The sequence below is a fragment of the Mobula hypostoma genome, chromosome 11 (genome assembly GCF_963921235.1).
Source record: "Mobula hypostoma chromosome 11, sMobHyp1.1, whole genome shotgun sequence".
Classification (NCBI taxonomy): domain Eukaryota; kingdom Metazoa; phylum Chordata; class Chondrichthyes; order Myliobatiformes; family Myliobatidae; genus Mobula; species Mobula hypostoma.
Window position 1 is genome coordinate 65,175,745 of NC_086107.1, and position 23,918 is coordinate 65,199,662.

Consider the following 23,918-nt stretch of genomic DNA (forward strand, 5'->3'; position numbering starts at 1 on the left):
AAGGGTGGCATCAATTCCGTGCACCCAGGCACAAGTATGAAGATAGAAGGTTGTTTACTCAGATTGACAGGTGCAGAGACATGTGCTGCAGTAGTTGGCATTTTTGAGGAACATCAAATAATCTTGATACTGCAAGTTGACCCTGTATTGGAATGACAGACTGGGGAACGAGAAACAGCAACTGAGCAAGCCTACCGCTGATTGCTCACTGATGTGGAAGGTCTGTCTAACCATCTATTTCCTTTGTCTTCATGTCTGTCTGTCAAACCAGCAACCTGTCTTTTTCCTTTAATAGTCTGTCCATCCATCTATCAGTTACATTTAGCTTTTGAACTGGTCAGATGCCTGTTTATATTGCTGCCTTTGGCACTGATCTCTCTGTCGAAACCCTAGCTTAAAGCCTTCAATCAGAGAAGAGGTACAGAAACTGAAAGCTCTCCACCTGTTTCTAGAATTAAAACAGGTCTGAAGCATACTGATAAACCTAATTTATGAAGCCCTTCAATGCAGTACATGCTGGATACAGCCTCTTGAGTTTTTTGACTTTGTGCCAACCATTAAGGATACGTTTTTACACTGATCCGATCCCTGGCACTTTTAATTCTCCCTACAATCCCATCAGCTCCATCCAGCTTCTATTACACATCTGTACACTCAGAGAAATTACAGTGGCCAACTATCCTATCAAACTGCACATTGATAGGATTAGGGAGGGAACAGGAGCACCTAGCCAAAAGCCACACAGGTAGATGGAGAACATGCAAACTCCACACTGACAGCACTGGAGATCAGCATCAGTAAACTTGTGAGGCAGCTGCTCCATGAGCCACTGAAGGGGCTTATCTAACAGTGCACTGTTGATAAGTTGTGCAGGCAGTCATAGGATTATTGTATGATTATTAAGCAAAGAGTCAGAACTTTTGATATTGTGGTTTAAAGGGCATACAGTGTGTTGGCCTTTATTAGTGTGGGGACTGAGTTCAAGAGCTATGAGATAATGTTGCAACAAACACTGGTTAGACCACACTTGGAACATAGTGTCCAGTTCTGGTCACCTCATTATAGGAAGCATGTAGAAGCTTTATAGGGAGTGCAGAATGCTACCTGGATTAGAGGGCATGCCTTGTGAGGATAGGTTGAGTGGGCTAGGGCTTTTCTCTTCAGAGCGAAGGAGGATGAGAGGCAACTTGTGAGAGGTATAGATCAAGTGGATAGCTAAACTTTTTCCAAGGGTGGAAATGGCTAATACCAAGCGGCATGATTGGAGTAAAGTCTAGGGTGGTGTTAGAAGTAAGTTTATTTTATGCACAGAGAGTAGTGGGTGTGTGGATGCCCTGCCAGTGATGTTGGTAGAGGCAGATACATTAGGGGCATTTAAGAAACTCTTAGCAAGGCACATGGATGACAGTAAAAGGGAGGACTATGTGGAAGGGAAGGATTAGATTGATCTTAGAGTAGGTTAAAAGGCTGGCACTGTACTGTAGTGTTCTATGTTCTTTAAAATCACAATTTTACTGTGTGAGCTGATGTGTGTGAGTGCTCCCCAGTTAGCAGAGTTACTTCCTGGAACTTACCCCTATTGAAATCTATTCATATATATTGGGTTCAGCATTGAACTGTTTGTTGAAACCTTGGCTTAAAGATGTTGCTCTGTAAATTAGCATCATAGAGCACTGCAGCACAGAAAAAGGCCATTCATCCCATCTAGTCTGTGTCATCCTGGTCTTCTACCTAGTGCCATCCACCTGCACCCTGACCATAACTACCTTTCCCTTGCTAATCATGGGCCTATCCAAACTTCTCTTAGCTATTGCATTTCCGCTAGCAGCTCATTCCACACATTCACCACTCTCTGAGTAAAGTTGTTCCACGTCAAATTCCCCTTAAATATTTCCCCTTTCATCCGAACGTATTCAATCTTTCCCTGTAACTCAGGTTCTCAAGTCCTGGTAACATCTTTGTAAAATTTCTCTGCCCTCTTTCAAACTTATTGATACCGTTCCTGTAGGTAGGTGACCAGAACTGCACACAATACTCCAGATTTGGCCTCACCAACATCTTACACAACTTCAGCATACTGTCCCAACTCCTATAGGCCTGATTGACCATGGAGTTCTGACAAAGACGGGAACCCTATGAATGCACATCCAGATACAAAGCCCCAACGTCAATTACCAATGGGAAATAGTTGTGCAATCTTTTCCTTTGTGAGCAAACAACTTATTGATAAAACAATCTGAATAGGAATTGCACATCTCAGCATCTATCAATGACCATAATACGCATGAGAAGGTTTGCTCTCCTTCAAACTAGCTCAACACACCATATGTCAGCTGGAAGCCGCCCTGACAGTTTACTTTTGTTTTCCAGATGCTCACCTGTGAATAGGTTTTGTTTCCAGTCCTTCAGATAATGAGAGGATGTTTGGGGAAGGAGGTGCCGTGCCTCTATCACTCCATCAAAATGTATGTGGAGATCTTACCATGTTTAACCTCTCAAGGTCATTAAGACTCTTCCTACACAGGAGCTTTGAGGAAGTTAAAGATGCATCAAACATAGAGCAGTACAACACGGGAACAGGCCTTTTTGCCCATCTTATCTGTGGTGACCAGGATTCCAATCTCAACTATGTCCTGCTGTGTACAGTCCGTGTTTCTTTAGCTAGCTCTTGAAGAGACATATGCACTAGTCCTTCGTGTAATGAGGTGAATGTGTGCACTTTTCTATTTCTGGCATTTTCTCTTTGATGGTGATGACAGGTCTAGGGACAGTGGGGAAGGGAGGGAGGAGGATCAGTAAGAGCAGGAACATGGTTAGCTCCAGATCAAGAAAGCTCCCAACACCATCTTTCCGTCCTTGCGTACGGCTAACTGCCTCTAGCCTGTGATCTTCAGGTATCTCCAGCAATCTCTCCCTCTTCCAATCTTATCCCCTCTGTGACTGCCCCTACATCAAAATGTCCCCCTTCCTTCCCCTCTCTTGCTCCTAAAGCACCCGACACAATTTTTGTTCAATTATAGGAATTGCACCATCTTTGCCAGGATTTCACAAGCTAAGCACAAGAATCTATATTGCCCATTGAGCCTCAAAGCACTAGAGATGATAGGGAACTAAATAGGTTATTGCATGATATCTCTATGAAGTGAAGACCACAAACTAGACAGCATCTGGGAAGTTCTGAAGAGCATTTCCCAAAGGACTAATATTTAATGGACTGCAATCAAGAATATGCATAAACAATTGAGCAAGCAGCTAAATTGAAAGTCCAAATGAATATGATGGAAATATTTTGTGAATATGCTATGCAGAAGTTGAATTATCCCAACAGTAAACTCCATTTTGAGTTCAACTCATGAGATCAGAACCTTGGGTTACCATCCAAAGGGTAGCTTAGAGGCACTACCTGTCAGCACGGCCACACGCTCCTTCTTCGACCAGCAGAGGCAAAATTAATTGGTCACTCAAATTCCATTTGTGGGATTATGCTATTCACAAACAGATTCATTTGTTGACAGCAGTTATATAATTTCATAGCAATTAACTGCATGTCAAACAACTCTGCAGGTGTGTTTCAATACAAGAACCTGTCTTTCCAACTATACACTGATTTGAACCTTATACACTACTGATTTATGTATCACTAATTACTGTTTAAAATACCTCATTGTGCTCATCAGAAACGAATGTGTCTAAAGATCAGCAGCTGTTCCCTCTGCTTGTGTCAGCATTTCCCCAAGGAAGATGTGCTCCTGATGATTTAATTCTTGCAAAACAGTCAGAGACAGAGAAAAGAGAGTTTTTCATCAATATTGGTGAGACTCATTGGTTTCAGAGAATGTGTCCATGACTAATTATGTATTTTAAATAAAGCTGCTGGGGAAATAAACAATGATAGAATAGCCAGATTTTCATCAAACAGTGGAATGTTCTGCTAAACAACATATTAACCACATTTAATATTGTTTCTAGAAGGGAAAGGGGTCAGTTGGAACTGCCTGAAGCTTTAACTGGTTAATTGTGTCCTCAGTAACCTCATCTTTGTGGACAGAGCCATATGGGTTGGCAATAGCTCTCTTCTGATCTCAATCATCACTTCATTACTATCTGGCTTGTGCTCAATTTGAAAATCCTCATTCTCAACGTCAAATACCTCACTTGCAATCAGAATCTGTATCCAATTCTGTGCTCTTATGTATTTCAATATCCATTGTCTTAACATTATTGCCTGTGCATTGTTGCCCAAACTCCAAATTCTAGGCCTCATCGTAACTTGCATCTCCTCCAATTTCTTCCAGTAAAGGTGCTCCTTGCATCTAGCATATTTGTCAAGGTCTTGCTCCTATCCTTTCTTTGGCCACTGCCAGTCTTTGTCAGATATGATACACTTTGGGATGATTTGCAGTGTTAAAGATCCTATATAAATCTGCTACTGTTCATCAGCTCATCATAAAGAGGTCCAGCTTACGGAAGGTGGTACTAACAAATCTGAAGTTGTCCTAACTTAGGGTAGGTGAAGAGAAAGCAGGAGGGTTTGAAGATAGCTGTGTGAGGAGAGGTCAAAGTGAGCCAGTAAGAGGAAAGAGGCTGATGCTGTATATTCTGGCTTCTAGAGGCACAGTTCATTTTGTATGCAGTTCGTTTTCTATTGTTACGTACCCCGTAACTGGGTTGCCAAACCAGCAGAAATGGATCACTCAGTTGGAGTCTGGAGTACTAGAACTAAGAAAGTTTTATTAAAGAAACAAGCAACACAGTAATCGAAAGGATAATAAATGCAACAGTTCAGTGATGATAAACACACATGTGCACAGAATTAAGATAACAGCATCAATCAAGCTCTATCGTTGTCTAGGGGTAAATGACCAATTTCAAAATGACTCAAAGTTCAGTCCAGTTTAGTAGTTCAGTTCGCAGTAATCGTTGCCATGGCGGTGGACAACGTGGGGGAAGAGAGAGATAGAATAGGAACAACTCATCATTCAGAACGGCTTCACTCACAGACCAGCAAGATGGCTCACAGACCAGCGAGATGGCTCACAAACAGCTTTTGGGCGGGTCCTTGGTGATGTCACCTGAGGTCACCGACTGTGACCCCTCCTCCAGATGCGGTCGATCCTCTGCAGTGAACCCGGCACCCAGGCAAGGGCGGACACACACCGGGTTCCCGCTGATCGTACCTTTCCACCCACTCGTGAGAAGCGTACCGCTTCCAGGGTCTCGTTACCTCGGGTGGCGTGTGTGTCTGTCTTAGCGAACCTGTCCCTTTTTATCCCCCTGCTGGGGTATCGCCTGTCCATCACTTCAAACAGTTCAGGGTTCAAAGGGGGGAGCCGCTCCAGACAGCTCTCCCTCCCACATCCCTTCATTACACATCTCCAGACGCTGCTCCATTGTTCCTTATCTCTCCTTCCCCTGAGGGCAGGTGGCAGACCAACTGCTGATGCCACTGATGCTAGCCCAGGCCAGCAAACATCTTAATTTTATGTGTATTCTCGTAACACTATGAACATCACTTCCTGTACATAAGCATTTTTTAAATATATAATTTCCTGCATGGATTAATTTGTATTTTGTTTTGGACATTCATTTCCATCCCCTCTTTATTTGCCCTTGAAACACCTTTTGTTAACGGTTTTGTTAATATTGATAAATATTTAGCAGATACATTTTGAAGGAAGTATTATGCTTGTCACCTATAGTTATCAAGATATCATTGTGCGGCGAGATTACTCTTGTTTACGTTGCATAGTTATGGAGTGTTGCATGTGTGTATTACTTTCATTAACACTGATTACAAGAATAATCAGTATTAGTAAATTCAGGTGTCCGATGATCCTGCATTGAATTTAATACATATTTCACTTAACTTCCTTCAGTTTCACAAGTAAGATCTCATTAAAACCCCAGAAGGAAGCTTCCATCTCTGGTGATTTTTTAAAAGGCGTTAATCTCACTGCATAGTGTTGTACATTCACACTGTGAGGGCATTACACTATAAGTACAAACAGGTTAAATCCTCAATGTTTGTGACACAAACACTTCATAAGGAATTTAAGTTATTCTTATCAGGCTTCAGCTTGTCTGCGACACCCACATGATCAAAAAAAGCTGGCCGACACTCATTATCTAGCCCCACGCGTGTAGATTTGTCATTCTGATAAGCAGTGGAATATTGCCAAAGGTTGTAGGACAAAATCACAAAGAAAACAGGAACAGGAGTAGGCCACGAGCCCTCAGGACTGGCCAGCATTCAATATCACGCCTCCCCAGTGCACAAGATCACACCAAGGTGCAGAGGGTTGCATCATGACTTCAACCCACATCTCCCGTGAGGACATCGTCAAGAGGATGTATCCATCGTTAAGAATCCCTCACCGTCCAGAGCATGCCTTCTTTTTGTTACTACCATTGGGAAGGAGACACAGGAGCCTGAGAACCCACACCCAATATTTGTTGTTCCTTTCCACGCCTTGTTGTGCAACCTTGCTATTTCTTTAGCATTTTTGTCTGGTGCTTACTCACTCGATGTCCAACCCAGCATGGATGGAAAGCGCGCAAGGAGCTGGCCAGATTCAAACTGGGACCACATGCCTCAAAGCCTGGTGTGGATGCCACATTGCCAAAGTCCAGCTAACCCACTATTTTAGGCACAGCATTTTCCTCTTCATTATCAGATTTCTGAATGGTCCACAGATCCTTATTCGTGATTCATCTTCTACACTGTTTTGTAATATAGTACTTTTGATGTCTTTGCACTGTATTGCTCCGGCAAAAAGAAGATATTTCAGTGACAACAAAACTGATTCTGATTCAGCTATTGTGTCTGAAGCCTCATTTCCTCACTGTACCAGCTTCTCAGTGTCCTCAGTTTCCCAGCCTTTATGATGCTCGTGGCCTCAAAGCTGTTACCAGGCCAGAGGACAAACTATTAGCTATGAACATCAGAGGGGGAGGAAGTTAATCTTTGAATAAATTATCTTACAGTATTCAAAATTCTGGAAATAAAATAAAAGGTTAAATCCCTCACTGAGCTCCTCAGGTAACTGAAACAAATCCATTTCCCAATATTGACGATATTCCTCTTGTGCCAAGATAAGGCCACACTCAGGGTGGAGGAGCAACACCTTATATGCTGTCTGAGTAGCCTCCAACCTGATAGTATGACTATCAATTTCTCCTTCTGGTAAACAGATTTCCCCCTCTCCCCCTTCCTCTATTCCCCACTCTGACCTTTTACCTCTTCTCACCTGCTTATTACTTCCCCTGGCCCCCCCTTCCCTTTCTCCAATCGTCTTCTCTCCTCTCCTATCAGGTACTTTCTTCTCTAGTCCTTTGACCTTTCCCAACCACGTACCTTCTCCTGTCACTTTCCAGCTAGCCTCCTTCCCTCCCCCCACCTTTTTATTCCAGCATCTTCCCCCTTCCTTCTCACTCCAAGAAGGGTCTCGGCCTGAAACGTCAGGCATCTATTCATTTCCATAGATGCTACCTGACCTGCTGTGTTCCTCCAACTTTCTGTGCGTCTAGCTTTGCATGTCCAGCATCTGCAGGCTTTCTCATGTTTATAATATTGAATGCTAAAATTATTTACCGCCTCTGCTTCAGCTAAGAACTCGGTCCAGCTTTTAGGTGAACTGAATCAACAAAGACTTGAATCTTCTAACAATGAACAAGACCTTGCACAATCTATTCAGAACTGTGGTCACCAATCCATTTAATTTTGTGAGGAGCATTTTTGCAGTTACAAAGGTTCATGGAAAACCTTGATCAATTTGATGGTAAAATGAATTGTAATGCTGTATTAACTGGTCTATTAATATCACACTTCGTTCTCACCTAGTGCTGCCTTGAATTACATTGAAATATCTGACAATGCACCTAACATGTGATGTCCTCTACATGCCCATAGGTTTATATTTAAGCCTCAGCAATCACATGACTCATAACTTAGATTAATATTTGATTTACAGAAATAGTTTAAGTTAACATAGTGTTTAAATAAAATAAATAGAGACTAAAGTGAATAAGGAATTTAGGATGAGGATTTCAAGGATGAGTAGGAGAATGGGGAAAATAAATTTGTAACTAAAGGAAATACAATATTAGAGACACATTGACATTTACAAATAGATTACCTAGGAAGTTATAGGAAGGGAAATAAATGAATAATTGCTGGCTCCTGGCATTACGGATGACCAGCAGCTTTGGTCTATGAATGATCAATAATCATTTCATAATTTTTATACAGGTCTATGTGTATAATACTGACCTGGAGAAATGTAACTCTATAAACGCATGATTTTCCTCTGGAATGAGTTGGATTTTATACAAGCATAACACAAGTAATAGATGCAGTGTGCCATTTTAAAATTGAACTGCTGAATCTGTAAGCACCAGAGCTTGGGTTATTGAAGTATGCAGTCATTTACTTGGTAAGAGTTGACACCCTGTCATAACAGTTGATAGAGCATTCAGTGTGGGTATAATTTCTGTCGAATTTCAGTTATACGAAAGGGGCAGACATCAGAAAGTCATCTTGCATGCATCAGCAAAACAAAATAAGTACCCATTGTGATAGGATGGGTGGGTGGGTGCAAAAGACTGTAAAGACCCAAATTAATGACTTGGCTGAACAGATGAATGACCAGTCCCTAGCAGGAGCTGCGGAATGTACTGCGTGCTGCAGTGTGTAATTAGAATATTAACTTCAACTACTCCTATGCAACATCTGATTAATTATTCAATTAAAATGTCACAATTGACTGACTTACACTTTTGATGTCAGACTTATTAACCTTCTCATTTTGTTTTGCAAGTGTTGCCATCCAATACATTACATATTTTTTTAAATGCTGTTCTGATTTCCGTCTCCTGTCACCTCCAGGAGAAGAGTAGCTGAACAATTGGGTCACATATTGAGCAGAATGCTAGAAATGTTTTGTCCACTTTTACCTGGAGACAAGACAACCTCTGGAAATTACCCTGTGAATGTATATTGACAGATACCAGATCAATGATTAACTAAAAGTTTCTGTGTGCCTCATTACTTGTATACAGACAAGCAGTAAAAGATTTGGTGCTGGACCAGTTAGGAACCTTCGGCAGCATGATACAATACAGAAATCAATCATAATCTATATCATTGATTTAAATCAATTGGTCTATAAAATCTTTTACTAGGTTGATGCTTTAATTGCTATATAAAACAAAATGAATCATCCATTGCATTATACAGTAAAAACATGTATGAACAAGTCTCATTTGCTAATGAACCACTATTGAGTGTTCAAGGTATTGGAGGTTTAAAATCTAGAATTTATCAACTGAACACCACCTGCATCAGTAGGGTGTGAAGATTAATAACCACACCCTGATGATGTCTTCCAAGATTAGAGGCATGGAAATGTAACTTTAAATTCCTTGGTGTTATTATTTCAGTGGATCGACCATGGGCTAGGCACGCAAGTGCAATTACAAAGAAAGCATGGCAGCACCTCTACTTCCCTAGGAGATTGAGAAGATTCAGCATGACATCTAAAACATTGACAAACTTCTACAGGTGTGTGGTTTAGAGTATATTGACTGGATTTGTATGAAAACACTAATGCCACTGAATGGAACAGCCTTCAAAAAGTAGTGGATACAGCCCAGTCCATCACAGGTAAAGCCCTTTCCACCTTTGGGCACATCTACACGGAGCACTGTTGCAGGAAAGCAACATCCATTATCAAGGAGTTCCACCATCCAAGGCATGATTCCTTCTCTCTGCTGCCACCAGGAAGGTCCAGGAGCCTCAGGACTCACACCGCCAGGTTCTGGAACAGTAATTACCCTTCAACCATCAGGCTCTCGAACCAAAGGGGATAATGTCACTCAAGTTCACCTGCCCATCACTGCAATGTTCCCACAACCAATGGACTCACTTTTCAGACTCTTCATCTCATGATCTTGATATTTACTGCTTAGAGATTGATTTTTTTTATAATTACATACCTTGTTGTCTTTTGCACACTGGTTGAGTGCCCAAGTTGGTGAGGTCTTTCATTGATTCCATAATGGATTTATTGCATATGCCCACAAGAACATGAGGGTTGTATAAGGGTGATATATGTACTATGATGATAAATTTACTTTGAACTTTTTGAAACTTGACTCCCTCTCCAAATTTCTCCTCCCCATTCTCCAATTAACATTCTCACCTTCACACAACACTACCAGTTTGCTACAACAGTCCTCCCAGTCTCCTTCTCTCTAAATTCTACAGCATCTTCTCTTTACAATCAGATCTTCCAAAGCTGTAATCTACCCTCTGCCACTCTCTACCAGCGAGACACTTGGTGTTAATAAATCGAAGTCCTGAGTAGAGTAGTTGGGATGTTATGCTGAAGCTGCATGATATTGGTAAGGCCAATCTCTCTTCCACAAAGTTCTAATTCTAAATCTGAATTTTAGATTTGGAATCAACAACTTTGTGGAAGACAGCGCATACTATCTACCATCCTCTGCCTGTATAATCGTTTCCCGATCTTATTCCTGGGAGTCCAAATGTAGTCTTTTTACACTCTGCCCCGGATTTAGACTTGCAAACCAGAGGTCTTAGAACATAGAACATAGAATAGTACAGCAAAGTACAGGCCCTTTGGCCCACAATATTGTGCCCACCCTCAAACCCTGCCTTCCATATAACCCCCCACCTTAACTTCCTCCATATACCTGTCTAGTAGTCTCTTAAACTTCACTAGTGTATCTGCCTCCACCACTGACTCAGGCAGTGCATTCCACACACTAACCACTCTCTGAGTAAAAAACCTTCCTCTAATATCCCCCTTGAACTTCCCATCCCTTACCTTAAAGCCATGTCCTCTTGTATTGAGCAGTGGTGCCCTGGGGAAGAGGCGCTGGCTATCCACTCTATCTATTCCTCTTGTTATCTTGTACACCTCTATCATGTCTCCTCTCATCCTCCTTCCCTCCAAAGAGTAAAGCCCTAGCTCCCTTAGTCTCTGATCATAATGCATACTCTCTAAACCAGGCAGCATCCTGATAAATCTCCTCTGTACCCTTTCCAATGCTTCCACATCCTTCCTATAGTGAAGCAACCAGTACTGGACACAGTACTCCAAGCGTGGCCTAACCAGAGTTTTATAGAGCTGCATCATTACATCTCGACTCTTAAACTCTATCCCTTGACTTATGAAAGCTAACACCCCATAAGCTTTCTTAACTACCCTATCCACCTGTGAGGCAACTTTCAGGGATCTGTGGACATGTACCCCCAGATCCCTCTGCTCCTCCACACCACCAAGTATCCTGCCATTTACTTTGTACTCTGCCTTGGAGTTTGTCCTTCCAAAGTGTACCTCCTCACACTTCTCCGGGTTGAACTCCATCTGCCACTTCTCAGCCCACTTCTGCATCCTATCAATGTCTCTCTGCAATCTTTGACAATCCTCTACACTATCTACAACACCACCAACCTTTGTGTCATCTGCAAACTTGCCAACCCACCCTTCTACCCCCACATCCAGGTCGCTAATAAAAATCACGAAAAGTAGAGATCCCAGAACAGATCCTTGTGGGACACCACTAGTCACAATCCGCCAATCTGAATGTACTCCCTCCACCACGACCCTCTGCCTTCTGCAGGCAAGCCAATTCTGAATCCACCTGGCCAAACTTCCCTGGATCCCATGCCTTCTGACTTTCTGAACAAGCCTACCGTCTTCCTTATCAATCCTATCAATTTGCCTTAATATCTTAAGGGTTCAACCAGATTACACCTTGAATTTCTAAATTCCAGAGAATAAATCTTTGCTATCATCATCTTTCATCGTGATGTAACCTTGGAGACTAGGTGTATTGCTGGAAAAGCAATACAAGACTCTCTTCAAGGACAATGCTCTGGGCACCACTATCTGTTACAGGCTGCCTTTACAGAATTGAAGCATAATTTCCAACCTTTTGTACTCGGGCAAAACTGGATATAATTTCCATCAATCTGCTATTTGTCATTCTATGTAGCTGTTGGTGAATTTTATATACATTCTCTTTGCATCTGTTCTTTAAATATTTTCATCACTTATGGACAAGATGGATAGCAGATTTACTTTTTCATTTAAATATAGTGGATTTCAGTTAACTGGGACACAACAGGACCTGTATATTTTGGCCTAATTAAGCATTTGCCCCAATTAGCTGAATTTTCATGGAAATAGTTAAAAAGGTATAAAAGATAAAAAAAAGATACCATTTAACTGAGTAACAAATCATGTATTTAACTGAAATATGGAACAAATTAGGACACTACCAAAACTACTATAGTACTATAAAACTGTATTATTTCCAAATAGTTATCGATGGAGGAATTCATTAAGTGTAGCTGACATGTTACATAGAAACATAGAAAACTTACAGCACAATACAGGCCCTTCGGCCCACAAAGCTGTGCCGAACATGTCCCTACATTAGAACTACCTAGGCTTTACCCATAACCCTCTATTTTTCTAAGCTCAATGTACCTATCCAGGAGTCTCTAAAAAGACCCTATTGTATCCGCTTCCACCACCATTGATGGCAGCCCTTTCCACGCACTCACCACTCTGCGTAAAAAAACTTACCTCTGACATCTCCTCTGTACCTGCTTCCAAGCACCTTAAAACTATGCTCTCTCGTGCTAGCCATTTCAGCCCTGGGAAAAAGCCTCTGACTATCCACACAATCAATGCCTCTCATCATCTTGTACACCTCTATCAGGCCACCTCTCATCCTCCGTAGTTCCGAGGAGAAAAGGCTGAGTTCTCTCAAACTATTCTCATATGCCTCTCAATCCAGGCAACATTCTTGTAAATCTCCTCTGCACCATTTCTATGGCTTCCACATCCTTCCTGTAGTGAGGTGACCAGAACTGAACACAGTACTCCAAGTGGGGTCTGACCAGGGTCCTTGATAGCTGTAACATTAGCTCTTGGCTCCTAAACTCAATCCCACGATTGATGAAGGCCAATGCACCGTATGCCTTCTTAACCACAGAGTCAACCTGCCCTTTGATTGTCCTATGGACTGGGACCCCAAGATCCCTCTGATCCTCCACACTGCCAAGAGTCTTACCATTAATACTATATTCTACCATCATATTTGACCTACCAAAATGAACCACTTCACACTTACCTGGGTTGAACTCCATCTACCACTTCTCAGGCCAGCTTTGCATGCTATCAATGTCCTCCTGTAACCTTTGACAGCCCTCCACACTATCCACAACACCCGCAAGCTTTATGTCATCAGAAAATTTACTAATCCATCCCTCCACTTTCTCATCCAGGTCATTTATAAAGATCCATGAAGCACACCACTGGTCACTGACCTACATGCAGAATATGACCCGTCTACAACCACTCTTTGCCCTCTGTGGAAAAGCCAATTCTGGATCCACAAAGCAAAGTCCCCTTGGTTCCCTTGCCTCCTTACTTTCTCAATAAGCCTTGCATGGGGTATCTTATCAAATGCCTTGCTGAAATCCATATACACTACATCTACTGCACTACCTCCATCAATGTGTTTAGTCACATCCTCAAAAAATTCAATCAGGCTCGTAAGGCACGACCTGCCTTTGATAAAACAAAGCTGACAATTCCTAATCATACTATGCCTCTCCAAATGTTCATAAATCCTGTCTCTCAGGATCTTTTTCATCAACGTACCAACCACCGAAGTAAGGCTCACTGGTCTATAATTTCCTGGGCTATCCCTACTCCCTTTCTTGAATAAGGGAACAACATCCACAACCCTCCAATCCTTTGGAACCTCTCCTGTCCCCACTGATGATGCAAAGATCATCGCCAGAGGCTCAACAATTTCTTCCCTCGCCTCCCACGGTAGCCTGGGGTACATTTCTTCCGATCCGGGTGACTTATCCAATTTGATGTTCCAGAATATCCTCTTTCTTAATATCTATATGTTCAAGCTTTTCAGTCTGCTGTTAGTCATCCCTACAATCGCCAAGATCCTTTTCCGTAGTGAATACTGAAGTAAAGTATTCATTAAGTACCGCTGCTATCTCCTCCGGTTCCATACACACTTTTCCACTGTCACGCTTGATTGGTCCTATTCTCTCACGTCTTATCCTCTTGCTCTTCATACACTTGTAGAATGCTTTGGGGTTCTCCTTAATCCTGTCCACCAAGGCCTTCTCATGGCCCCTTCTGTCTCTCTTAATTTCATTCTTGAGCTTCTTCCTACTAGCTTTATAATCTTCTAGATCTCCATCATTACATAGTTTTTTTTAACCCTTCGTAAGCTCTCCTTTTCTTCTTGACTAGATTTACAACAGCCTTTGTACACCACGGTTCCTGTATCCTACCATCCTTTCCCTGTCTCATTGGAACGTACCTATACTGAACTCCATTCAAATATCCCCTGAACATTTGCCACACTTCTTCCGTACATTTCCCTGAGAACATCTGTTCCCAATTTACGCTTCCAAGTTCCTGCCTGATAGCCTCATATTTCCCCTTACTCCAATTAAACACTTTCCTAAGTTGTCTGTTCCTAACCCCCTCCAATGCTATGGTAAAGGAAATAGAATTGTGATCACTATCTCCAAAATGCTCTCCCGCGGAGAGAGAGCTGACACCTGACAAGGTTCATTTCCCAATACCAAATCAAGTACAGCCTCTCCTCTTGTAGGCTTATCTACATATTGTGTCAAGAAACCTTCCTGAATGCATCTAACCAACTCCACCTAACTAAACCTCTTGCTCTAGGGAGATGCCAATCAACATTTGGGAAATTAAAATCTCCCACCATAGCAACCCTGTTATTATTGCACCTTTCCAGAATCTGTCTCCTTGTCCGCTCCTCAATGTCCTTGTTACTATTGGGTGGTCTAAAAAAAACACCCAGTAGAGTTATTGACCTTTCCTGTTCCTAACTTCCACCCATAGAGACTCAGTAGACAATCCCTCCATGACTTCCTCCTTTTCTGCAGCTGTGACACTATCTCTGATCAACAGTGCCACGCCCCCACCTTTTTTGCCTCCCTCCCTGCCCTTTCTGAAACATCTAAAGCCTGGCACTTGAAGTAACGATTCCTTCTTTTGATTGACTGTAAACGAACAAAATCAGTGCACCTAATGCAGATTATGGTCTGCCATCAAACATTGCTTTCGATGATTGCATCCGCCAAATTTTCATTTTCATTGTACCATTCAATATGATACCTTCAAAAGTTTCATTTTAAGTCCTGGCTGTTTCAGGCATCTCCAAGCCTGAATACTTGAAACTGCAGTGAGAAAAACAGTTCTGAATTGTTTTACTGTTTATTACTCGCCAACTATTTGTGACAAAAATCCCTGCATTTTGAACACAAACACCCCAGTGATGATATTATTGTCAAATTCGTTTGGATATGGCCCAAATGCAGAGAGAGAGACGCTGAAGTGAGTTGGTAGTACAGACTTCAATGCGAACAGTATTTTAAGGGAAAAAGAAAACAATAAACGTTAGGCCAAACAGGGCCATCAACTAAGACTCTCAAATGGAAAACTTTCAACACTGTGGCTGAAAGGAATATCTAAATGTAAAACGAAAACCACTCATCCTCAGCGTCAGTCGACTAGACAGGCCACTGTTCTCAGGTAAAGCCAAATGCGAGCAGGTAGCATAACGTTGCTGTGCTGTGCTCAAGTCTTGACAAGTGCTACACCAAAAAGAAGGAAACTAAATACTGTCATAACGAGATAGTAATTAGCTGACACAAGCGGAATTGCTGTATCTGCTGCACAGCTGAGTCCGTGGTTGTGACAGCCCCCCCCCCCCGGCCAGCCTTTGAGGCACCACAGACCTGTGCCCACTGAAAGTCCCAGATGAGCGATTTGTCCAAGATGTTCTTTGCTGTGATTCAAGAACATTCTTCTGGACCACACCCTTCCCAATCCACAAGGTTCTGGACCTTACCACGTACTCAGCGAGATGCCAAGAGGTGCCGCACAGTTTTATAGGCATCCGTTAGTCGTGAGACTATGGATTTGCGCCTTGGAAGGTTTCCAGGGCAAGGTTGTATGGCAGACCGGCAGTTGCCCATGCTGCAAGTCTCCCCTCTCCACGCCACCGATGTTGTCCAAGGCTACGGCATTAGGACCCATACAGCTTGGCACCGGTGCCGTTGCAGAGCAATGTGTGGTTAAGAGCCTTGCTCAAGGGAACAACACGCTACCTCAGCCAAGGTTCGAACTAGCGACCTTCAGATCACTAGACGATTGCCTTTACCACTTGGCCACGCGCCAACACATGCCGCACAGTATAGACAAGGGAACCATCTACCAGGCAGGGTGGGGGGGGGGGTGTGGGGTGACTGGGCCAGGGGAGTGGTAGTAACTGGCTTGAACGGGGAATACTGGATGGATCTTCGGTGATGCTGGTAGACGCAATCTATACGAGACCTTGTTGACAGCCTTTTCCACTGCAAAGGTTCCCACGTTGTGCGGTGCCAACTTGCGGCACTTGGCTTTCAGGGGAAGATTCTCTTGATGCCAACCAGACCTCCATCTCCTGGCTTGAAAGGCCTCGCCTGTTGACGGAGCCGATCAGCCTGCCAGGAACGTTGTTTCTGGGCGCGCAGCAGAGAAGCCCTGGCTCGTCTCCAGGTGCGCTTGTAGCACTGGATCAGCTGTTCAGCAGCAGGAACTCCTACGTCGATCTCCTGATCAGGGAAGAGTGGGGGCTGGAATCCCTTCTGGCATTCAAAGGGAGACATGCCCCTGGAGGATGACTGGAGGTTATTGTGGGCAATCTCTGCCGAAACCAATTAGGTGTTCCAGGGCATGGAGCTGGAAGAGGCAAGGCAGCACAAGGTTGTCTCCAACTCCTGGTTCACTCTGCCTGGCCATTGGATTGGGGTGGAAACTAGATGGGAGGCTGACCGTGACCCCTCCAAGGGAGCAGAAAGCCTTCGAAAAGCGGGAAGTGAACTATGGTCCACGATCAGACACAATGTCTTGATCAGACGCTATGTCTTGAGGGATGTCCTGGAGCCTGGACACATGTTGAACCATTACTGGCAGTCTCATGGGCTGATGGGAGCTTACAGAGGGCAATGAAGGGGCAGCCTTGGAAAATCGATCCACAACGCCCAGAATGGTGGTTTTCCATGAGACGGGGGAGAACCAGTGATAAAATCTACTGAGAGGAGGGGCCAGCGACAGAGGGGCATCTTTGCTCCTGTAACGCGTTGAACAGGCTGAGTGGAGGTCCATCTAGGAGATTGACTTTATTCACCAGTTTTCACACATCATCATCAAAACGACCAGGCTGGGCTTGGAATGACAGCTCGCATTGGGTAATGAAGTTTCTGCAGCCATCGGGATCACCAGAGTATCTGCCCGGTGGTGGAATGTTTGGTTCTTGTATGGACGCGGGAGTCTGATAGTCCGAAAGTGGGAGTCAGTTCTGGACCACGTGCGGGAGTAGGAGCATTAGTAGCAGGGATTGTCAGGGCAGCAGGAATAGAGGAACTGCAAGATGCTGGGAGTGGGACTGAGTTGGCCAGAGGCTGTTGAATTGCGCTGGCAAGAACGCTAATGGCTGCCTGCTGACACTGGTAGTCTGCAGTGAGTTTGTGGATGGCGGTCTTGAGACCGGAAATCGCAGACACCTGAATCTGATTGTTTGTGGTAGCTGCTGAACAGTTGCTGTGAGGAATGATACCTGTTCTTCTAGATGAGATTGGGCATGTCAGCATGAGATTATTGGCCTCATTGCTTCAGTAACTTCACTCAGAACAGATTCATTTGCCTGTAGCCTGTCCCCCTACCTGACCAATGAATCTCACGGCCAATGTCAGCTGATCTCTCTCTGCTGGATCCGTGTTTGTGTGGTCGAGACTTGCGGTCAGTTTTTCTGGATATGGCCCAAGTGCAGGGAGGGACAGGGAGGAGTTCACAGATTTTAAAGCAAACGGTATTTTAAGGGAAAAAGAAAACAATAAATATTAGGCCAAACAGAGCTGTAAAATAAAACTCTCAAATGGAAAACTAGATGCCAACACCGCGGTTGAAAGGAATATCTGAACATAAAACAAATACCAGTAGTCCTCACAAACAAGAGAAAATCTGCCGATGCTGGAAATCCGAGCAACACACACAAAATGCTGGAGGAACTCAGCAAGCCAGGCTGCATCTAGGAAAAGAGTACTGCTGACATTTTAGGCCGAAACTCTTTGGCAGGACTCCTCTTTTCCTAGATGCTGCCTGGCCCGCTGAGTTCCTCCAGCATCTTGTGTGTGCCACTAGTCCTCAGCATCAGTCAACTCGACAGTCCACTACTCTCAGGCAAGGCCAAGTGTGAGCAGGCAGCATAACGTTGTTGTGCTTTGCTCAAGTCTCGACAAGCGCTATGATGAAAAGAAGGGAGCTAAATACAACCATAACGAAATACTAATTAGCTGACGTGCACGTTCATGAGTGTAATTGCCATTTCTGCTGCACAGCTGGGTCCGTGGTTGTGACAATTATGAACAGTTCGTTCTAAGCACGGGGTAGTGTCTAATAGCTACGCAACGTGCACGCAACTGACACTAGTTAGAAAATGCTCAGTAGAAGTCCCCTGTCCCAACTAAGTGGCATAGTGTCCGAAATAAACAAAGAGAATCCAGCTATTTTCTCGATTAGTGTTTGTTCTTTGTTAGTTGTCCCAAAATAGCTGCTGCCCAGTTTTCTCGATGGCCCAATTAAGCAGAATCCACTGTATCCATTTTGGGACCTTGCCACTGGCAGCAAGGGGAAGCATTTATTGTACAACCTTAATTAGCAATGAGAAGGTGGTAGTGAACTAGATCCTTCAACTCCTGTGGTCCCTCTACCCAAGGTATTGTTTTCTGGCAGGGACTTACAGGAACCACTAAAACTCAGCTCTATATTTCCAGGTCAGGACAGTTCAGTGGCTATTGCTGGTGCTAGTGTTCCTGCAGTCTGCAGAAAAAAAACGAGGTTCAGAGTTTACCATCAGAACTTACTTCCTTTATTACGAAGGAGACAAAGGAGACTTCAGAGCTGGAATCTGCAGCAACAATCTGCTGGAGGAATTCAGCAAGTCAGGTGGCTCCTGTGAGAGAAATTAAATCAGCTGTTAACATTTGGGGTCAAAACACTGCAGAGTTGACAATTCTTGACATCCCACAGATGTTGCTCGACCCACTGGGTTCTTCCAGCAATTTGGTTGTTATTTCTTTATTATAAGACATACAATAAAGCAGGTTCTACTGCAATTTGCCTATTGCCACAATAAGTCCATACTGAATGCAGTCTCCCTGGCTCTCCAGTCGGCGTTGGATCACCTGAACAATAGCATTACCTGTGTAAGGCTGTTAGTTATTGGCTGCAGCTCAGCATTCAATATAATCATACCCTCAATAAGCTCCAAAACCTGACCCTCTGTACCTCCATATGCAACCGGATCCTTGACTTCCTCACTATGGGACTACGGTCAGTGTGGATTAGAAATAACCTCACTGACAATCAACACTGATGCACTACAAGGAAGCATGCTTAGCCACTGTTCTACTCTCTACACCTAAGACGGTATGACTAGGCACAGTTCAAATGGCATTTATAGATTTGCCAATGACACAACTATTGCTGGCAGAATTTCAGATGGTGACAGGGAGGCACACAGGAGCAAGATAGTTCAGCTGGTTGAGAGGTGTCGCAACAACAACCTTGCCCTCAATATCAGTAAGAACAAGGAATTTGTTGTGGACTTCAAGAAGGAGAAGTCGGGGGTACACACACCAGTCTTCATCAATAGCTAAATAGGTTCTTGATTAGCCAGGGAATTAAAGGGTATGGGGTGAAAGCAGGGGAGTGGGGATGACTGGAACAATTGGATCAGCCTATGATTGAATGGCGGAGCAGACTTGATGGCCTATTACATAGAAACATAGAAAATAGGTGCAGGAGTAGGCCATTCGGCCTTTTGAGCCTGCACCGCCATTTATTATGATCATGGCTGATCATCCAACTCAGAACCCCGCCCCAGCCTTCCCTCCATACCCCCTGACCCCCGTAGCCACAAGGGCCATATCTAACTCCCTCTTAAACATAGCCAATGAACTGGCCTCAACAGTTTCCTGTGGCAGAGAATTCCACAGATTCACCACTCTCTGTGTGAAGAAGTTTTTCCTAATCTCGGTCCTAAAAGGCTTCCCCTCTATCCTCAAGCAACACACATCAAAGTTGCTGGTGAACGCAGCAGGCCAGGCAGCATCTATAGGAAGAGGCGCAGTCGACGTTTCAGGCCGAGACCCTTCGTCAGGACTAACTGAAGGAAGAGTGAGTAAGGGATTTGAAAGCTGGAGGGGGAGGGGGAGATGCAAAATGATAGGAGAAGACAGGAGGGGGAGGGATAGAGCCGAGAGCTGGACAGGTGATAGGCAAAAGGGGATACGAGAGGATCATGGGACAGGAGGTCCGGGAAGAAAGACCGGGGGGGGGACCCAGAGGATGGGCAAGAGGTATATTCAGAGGGACAGAGGGAGAAAAAGCAGAGTGAGAGAAAGAATGTGTGCATAAAAATGAGTAACAGATGGGGTACGAGGGGGAGGTGGGGCCTAGCGGAAGTTAGAGAAGTCAATGTTCATGCCATCAGGTTGGAGGCTACCCAGACGGAATATAAGGTGTTGTTCCTCCAACCTGAGTGTGGCTTCATCTTTACAGTAGAGGAGGCCGTGGATAGACATGTCAGAATGGGAATGGGATGTGGAATTAAAATGTGTGGCCACTGGGAGATCCTGCTTTCTCTGGCGGACAGAGCGTAGATGTTCAGCAAAGCGGTCTCCCAGTCTGCGTCGGGTCTCACCAATATATAAAAGGCCACATCGGGACCCGACGCAGACTGGGAGACCGCTTTGCTGAACATCTACGCTCTGTCCGCCAGAGAAAGCAGGATCTCCCAGTGGCCACACATTTTAATTCCACATCCCATTCCCATTCTGACATGTCTATCCACGGCCTCCTCTACTGTAAAGATGAAGCCACACTCAGGTTGGAGGAACAACACCTTATATTCCGTCTGGGTAGCCTCCAACCTGATGGCATGAACATTGACTTCTCTAACTTCCGCTAGGCCCCACCTCCCCCTCGTACCCCATCTGTTACTCATTTTTATGCACACATTCTTTCTCTCACTCTGCTTTTTCTCCCTCTGTCCCTCTGAATATACCTCTTGCCCATCCTCTGGGTCCCCCCCCCCGGTCTTTCTTCCCGGACCTCCTGTCCCATGATCCTCTCGTATCCCCTTTTGCCTATCACCTGTCCAGCTCTCGGCTCTATCCCTCCCTCTCCTGTCTTCTCCTATCATTTTGCATCTCCCCCTCCCCCTCCAGCTTTCAAATCCCTTACTCACTCTTCCTTCAGTTAGTCCTGACGAAGGGTCTCGGCCTGAAACGTCGACTGCGCCTCTTCCTATAGATGCTGCCTGGCCTGCTGCGTTCACCAGCAATTTTGATGTGTGTTGCTTGAATTTCCAGCATCTGCAGAATTCCTGTTGTTTCCCTCTATCCTCAAACTGTGACCCCTCGTTCTGAACTTCCCCAACATCGGGAACAATCTTCCTGCATCTAGCCTGTCCAATCCCTTTAGGATCTTATACATTTCAATCAGATCCCCTCTCAATCTTCTAAATTCCAATGAGTACAAGCCCAGTTCATCCAGTCTTTCTTCATATGAAAGTCCTGCCATCCCAGGAATCAATCTGGTGAACCTTCTTTGTACTCCCTCTATGGCAAAGATGTCTTTCCTCAGATTAGGGGACCAAAACTGCACACAATACTCCAGGTGTGGTCTCACCAAGGCCTTGTACAACTGCAGTAGTACCTCTCTGCTCCTGTACTCGAATCCTCTCGCTATAAATGCTCCTAAGGGACCGCGTTACGGAACTGGAGCTGCAGCTCGATGACCTTCGTCTGGTCAGGGAGAGCGAGTAGGTGATAGAGAGGAATGGAAGGCAGGTGGTCACGCCGGGGCCACGGGAGGCAGACAAGTGGGTCACGGTTAGGAGGGGGAAGGGGAAAAGTCAGGTGATGGGGAGTACCCCAGTGGCTGTGCCCCTTAACAACAGGTACTCCTGTTTGAGTACTGTTGGGGGGGACAGCTTACCTGGGGGAAGTGACAGTGGCCGTGCCTCCGGCACAGAGTCTGGCCCTGTAGTTCAGGAGGGTAGGGCAAGGAAGAGGAGGGCAGTTGTGATAGGGGACTCGATAGTAAGGGGGTCAGATAGGCGATTCTGTGGACGCAGTCCAGAGACCCGGATGGTAGTTTGCCTCCCTGGTGCCAGGGTCCGGGATATTTCTGATCGTGTCCAAGATATCCTGAAGTGGGAGGGTGAGGAGCCAGAGGTCGTGGTACATATAGGTACCAATGACATAGGTAGGAAAAGGGATGAGGTCCTGAAAGGAGAATATAGGGAGCTAGGAAGGGAGTTGAGAAAAAGGACCGCAAAGGTAGTAATCTCGGGATTACTGCCTGTGCCACGCGACAGTGAGAGTAGGAATGCGATGAGGTGGAGGATAAATGCGTGGCTGAGGGATTGGAGCAGGGGGCAGGGATTCAAGTTTTTGGATCATTGGGACCTCTTTTGGCGCAGGCGTGACCTGTACAAAAAGGACGGGTTACACTTGAATCCTAGGGGGACCAATATCCTGGCAGGGAGATTAGCGGGGGCTACTGAGGTGACTTTAAACTAGAATGGTTGGGGGGTGGGAATCAAATTAAAGAGGCTAGGCGTGAGGAGGTTAGTTCACAACAGAGGGATGGGAACCAGTGCAGAGAGACAGAGGGGTGTAAAGCGAGCGTAGAAGCAAAAAGTACAAAGGAGAAAAGTAAAAGTGGCAGGCCGACAAATCCAGGGCAAGCATTAAAAAGGGCCACTTTTCAACATAATTGTATAAGGGCTAAGAGAGTTGTAAAAGAGCGCCTGAAGGCTTTATGTGTCAATGCAAGGAGCATTCGTAATAATGTGGATGAATTGAAAGTGCAGATTGTTATTAATGATTATGATATAGTTGGGATCACAGAGACATGGCTCCAGGATGACCAAGGATGGGAGCTCAACGTTCAGGGATATTCAATATTCAGGAGGGATAGACATGAAGGAAGGGGAGGTGGGGTGGCGTTGCTGGTTAAAGAAGAGATTAACGCAATAGAAAGGAAGGACATAAGCCGGGAAGATGTGGAATCGATATGGGTAGAGCTGCGTAACACTAAGGGGCAGAAGACGCTGGTGGGAGTTGTGTACAGGCCACCTAACAGTAGTAGTGAGGTCGGAGATGGTATTAAACAGGAAATTAGAAATGTGTGCAATAAAGGAACAGCAGTTATAATGGGTGACTTCAATCTACATGTAGACTGGGTGAACCAAATTGGTAAAGGTGCTGAGGAAGAGGATTTCTTGGAATGTATGCGGGATGGTTTTTTGAACCAACATGTCGAGGAACCGACTAGAGAGCAGGCTATTCTGGACTGGGTTTTGAGCAATGAGGAAGGGTTAATTAGCGATCTTGTCGTGAGAGGCCCCTTGGGTAAGAGTGACCATAATATGGTGGAATTCTTCATTAATATGGAGAGTGAGATAGTTAATTCAGAAACAAAAGTTCTGAACTTAAAGAGGGGTAACTTTGAAGGTATGAGACGTGAATTAGCTAAGATAGACTGGCAAATGACACTTAAAGGATTGACGGTGGATATGCAATGGCAAGCATTTAAAGGTTGCATGGATGAACTACAACAATTGTTCATCCCAGTTTGGCAAAAGAATAAATCAAGGAAGGTAGTGCACCCGTGGCTGACAAGAGAAATTAGGGATAGTATCAATTCCAAAGAAGTAGCATACAAATTAGCCAGAGAAAGTGGCTCACCTGAGGACTGGGA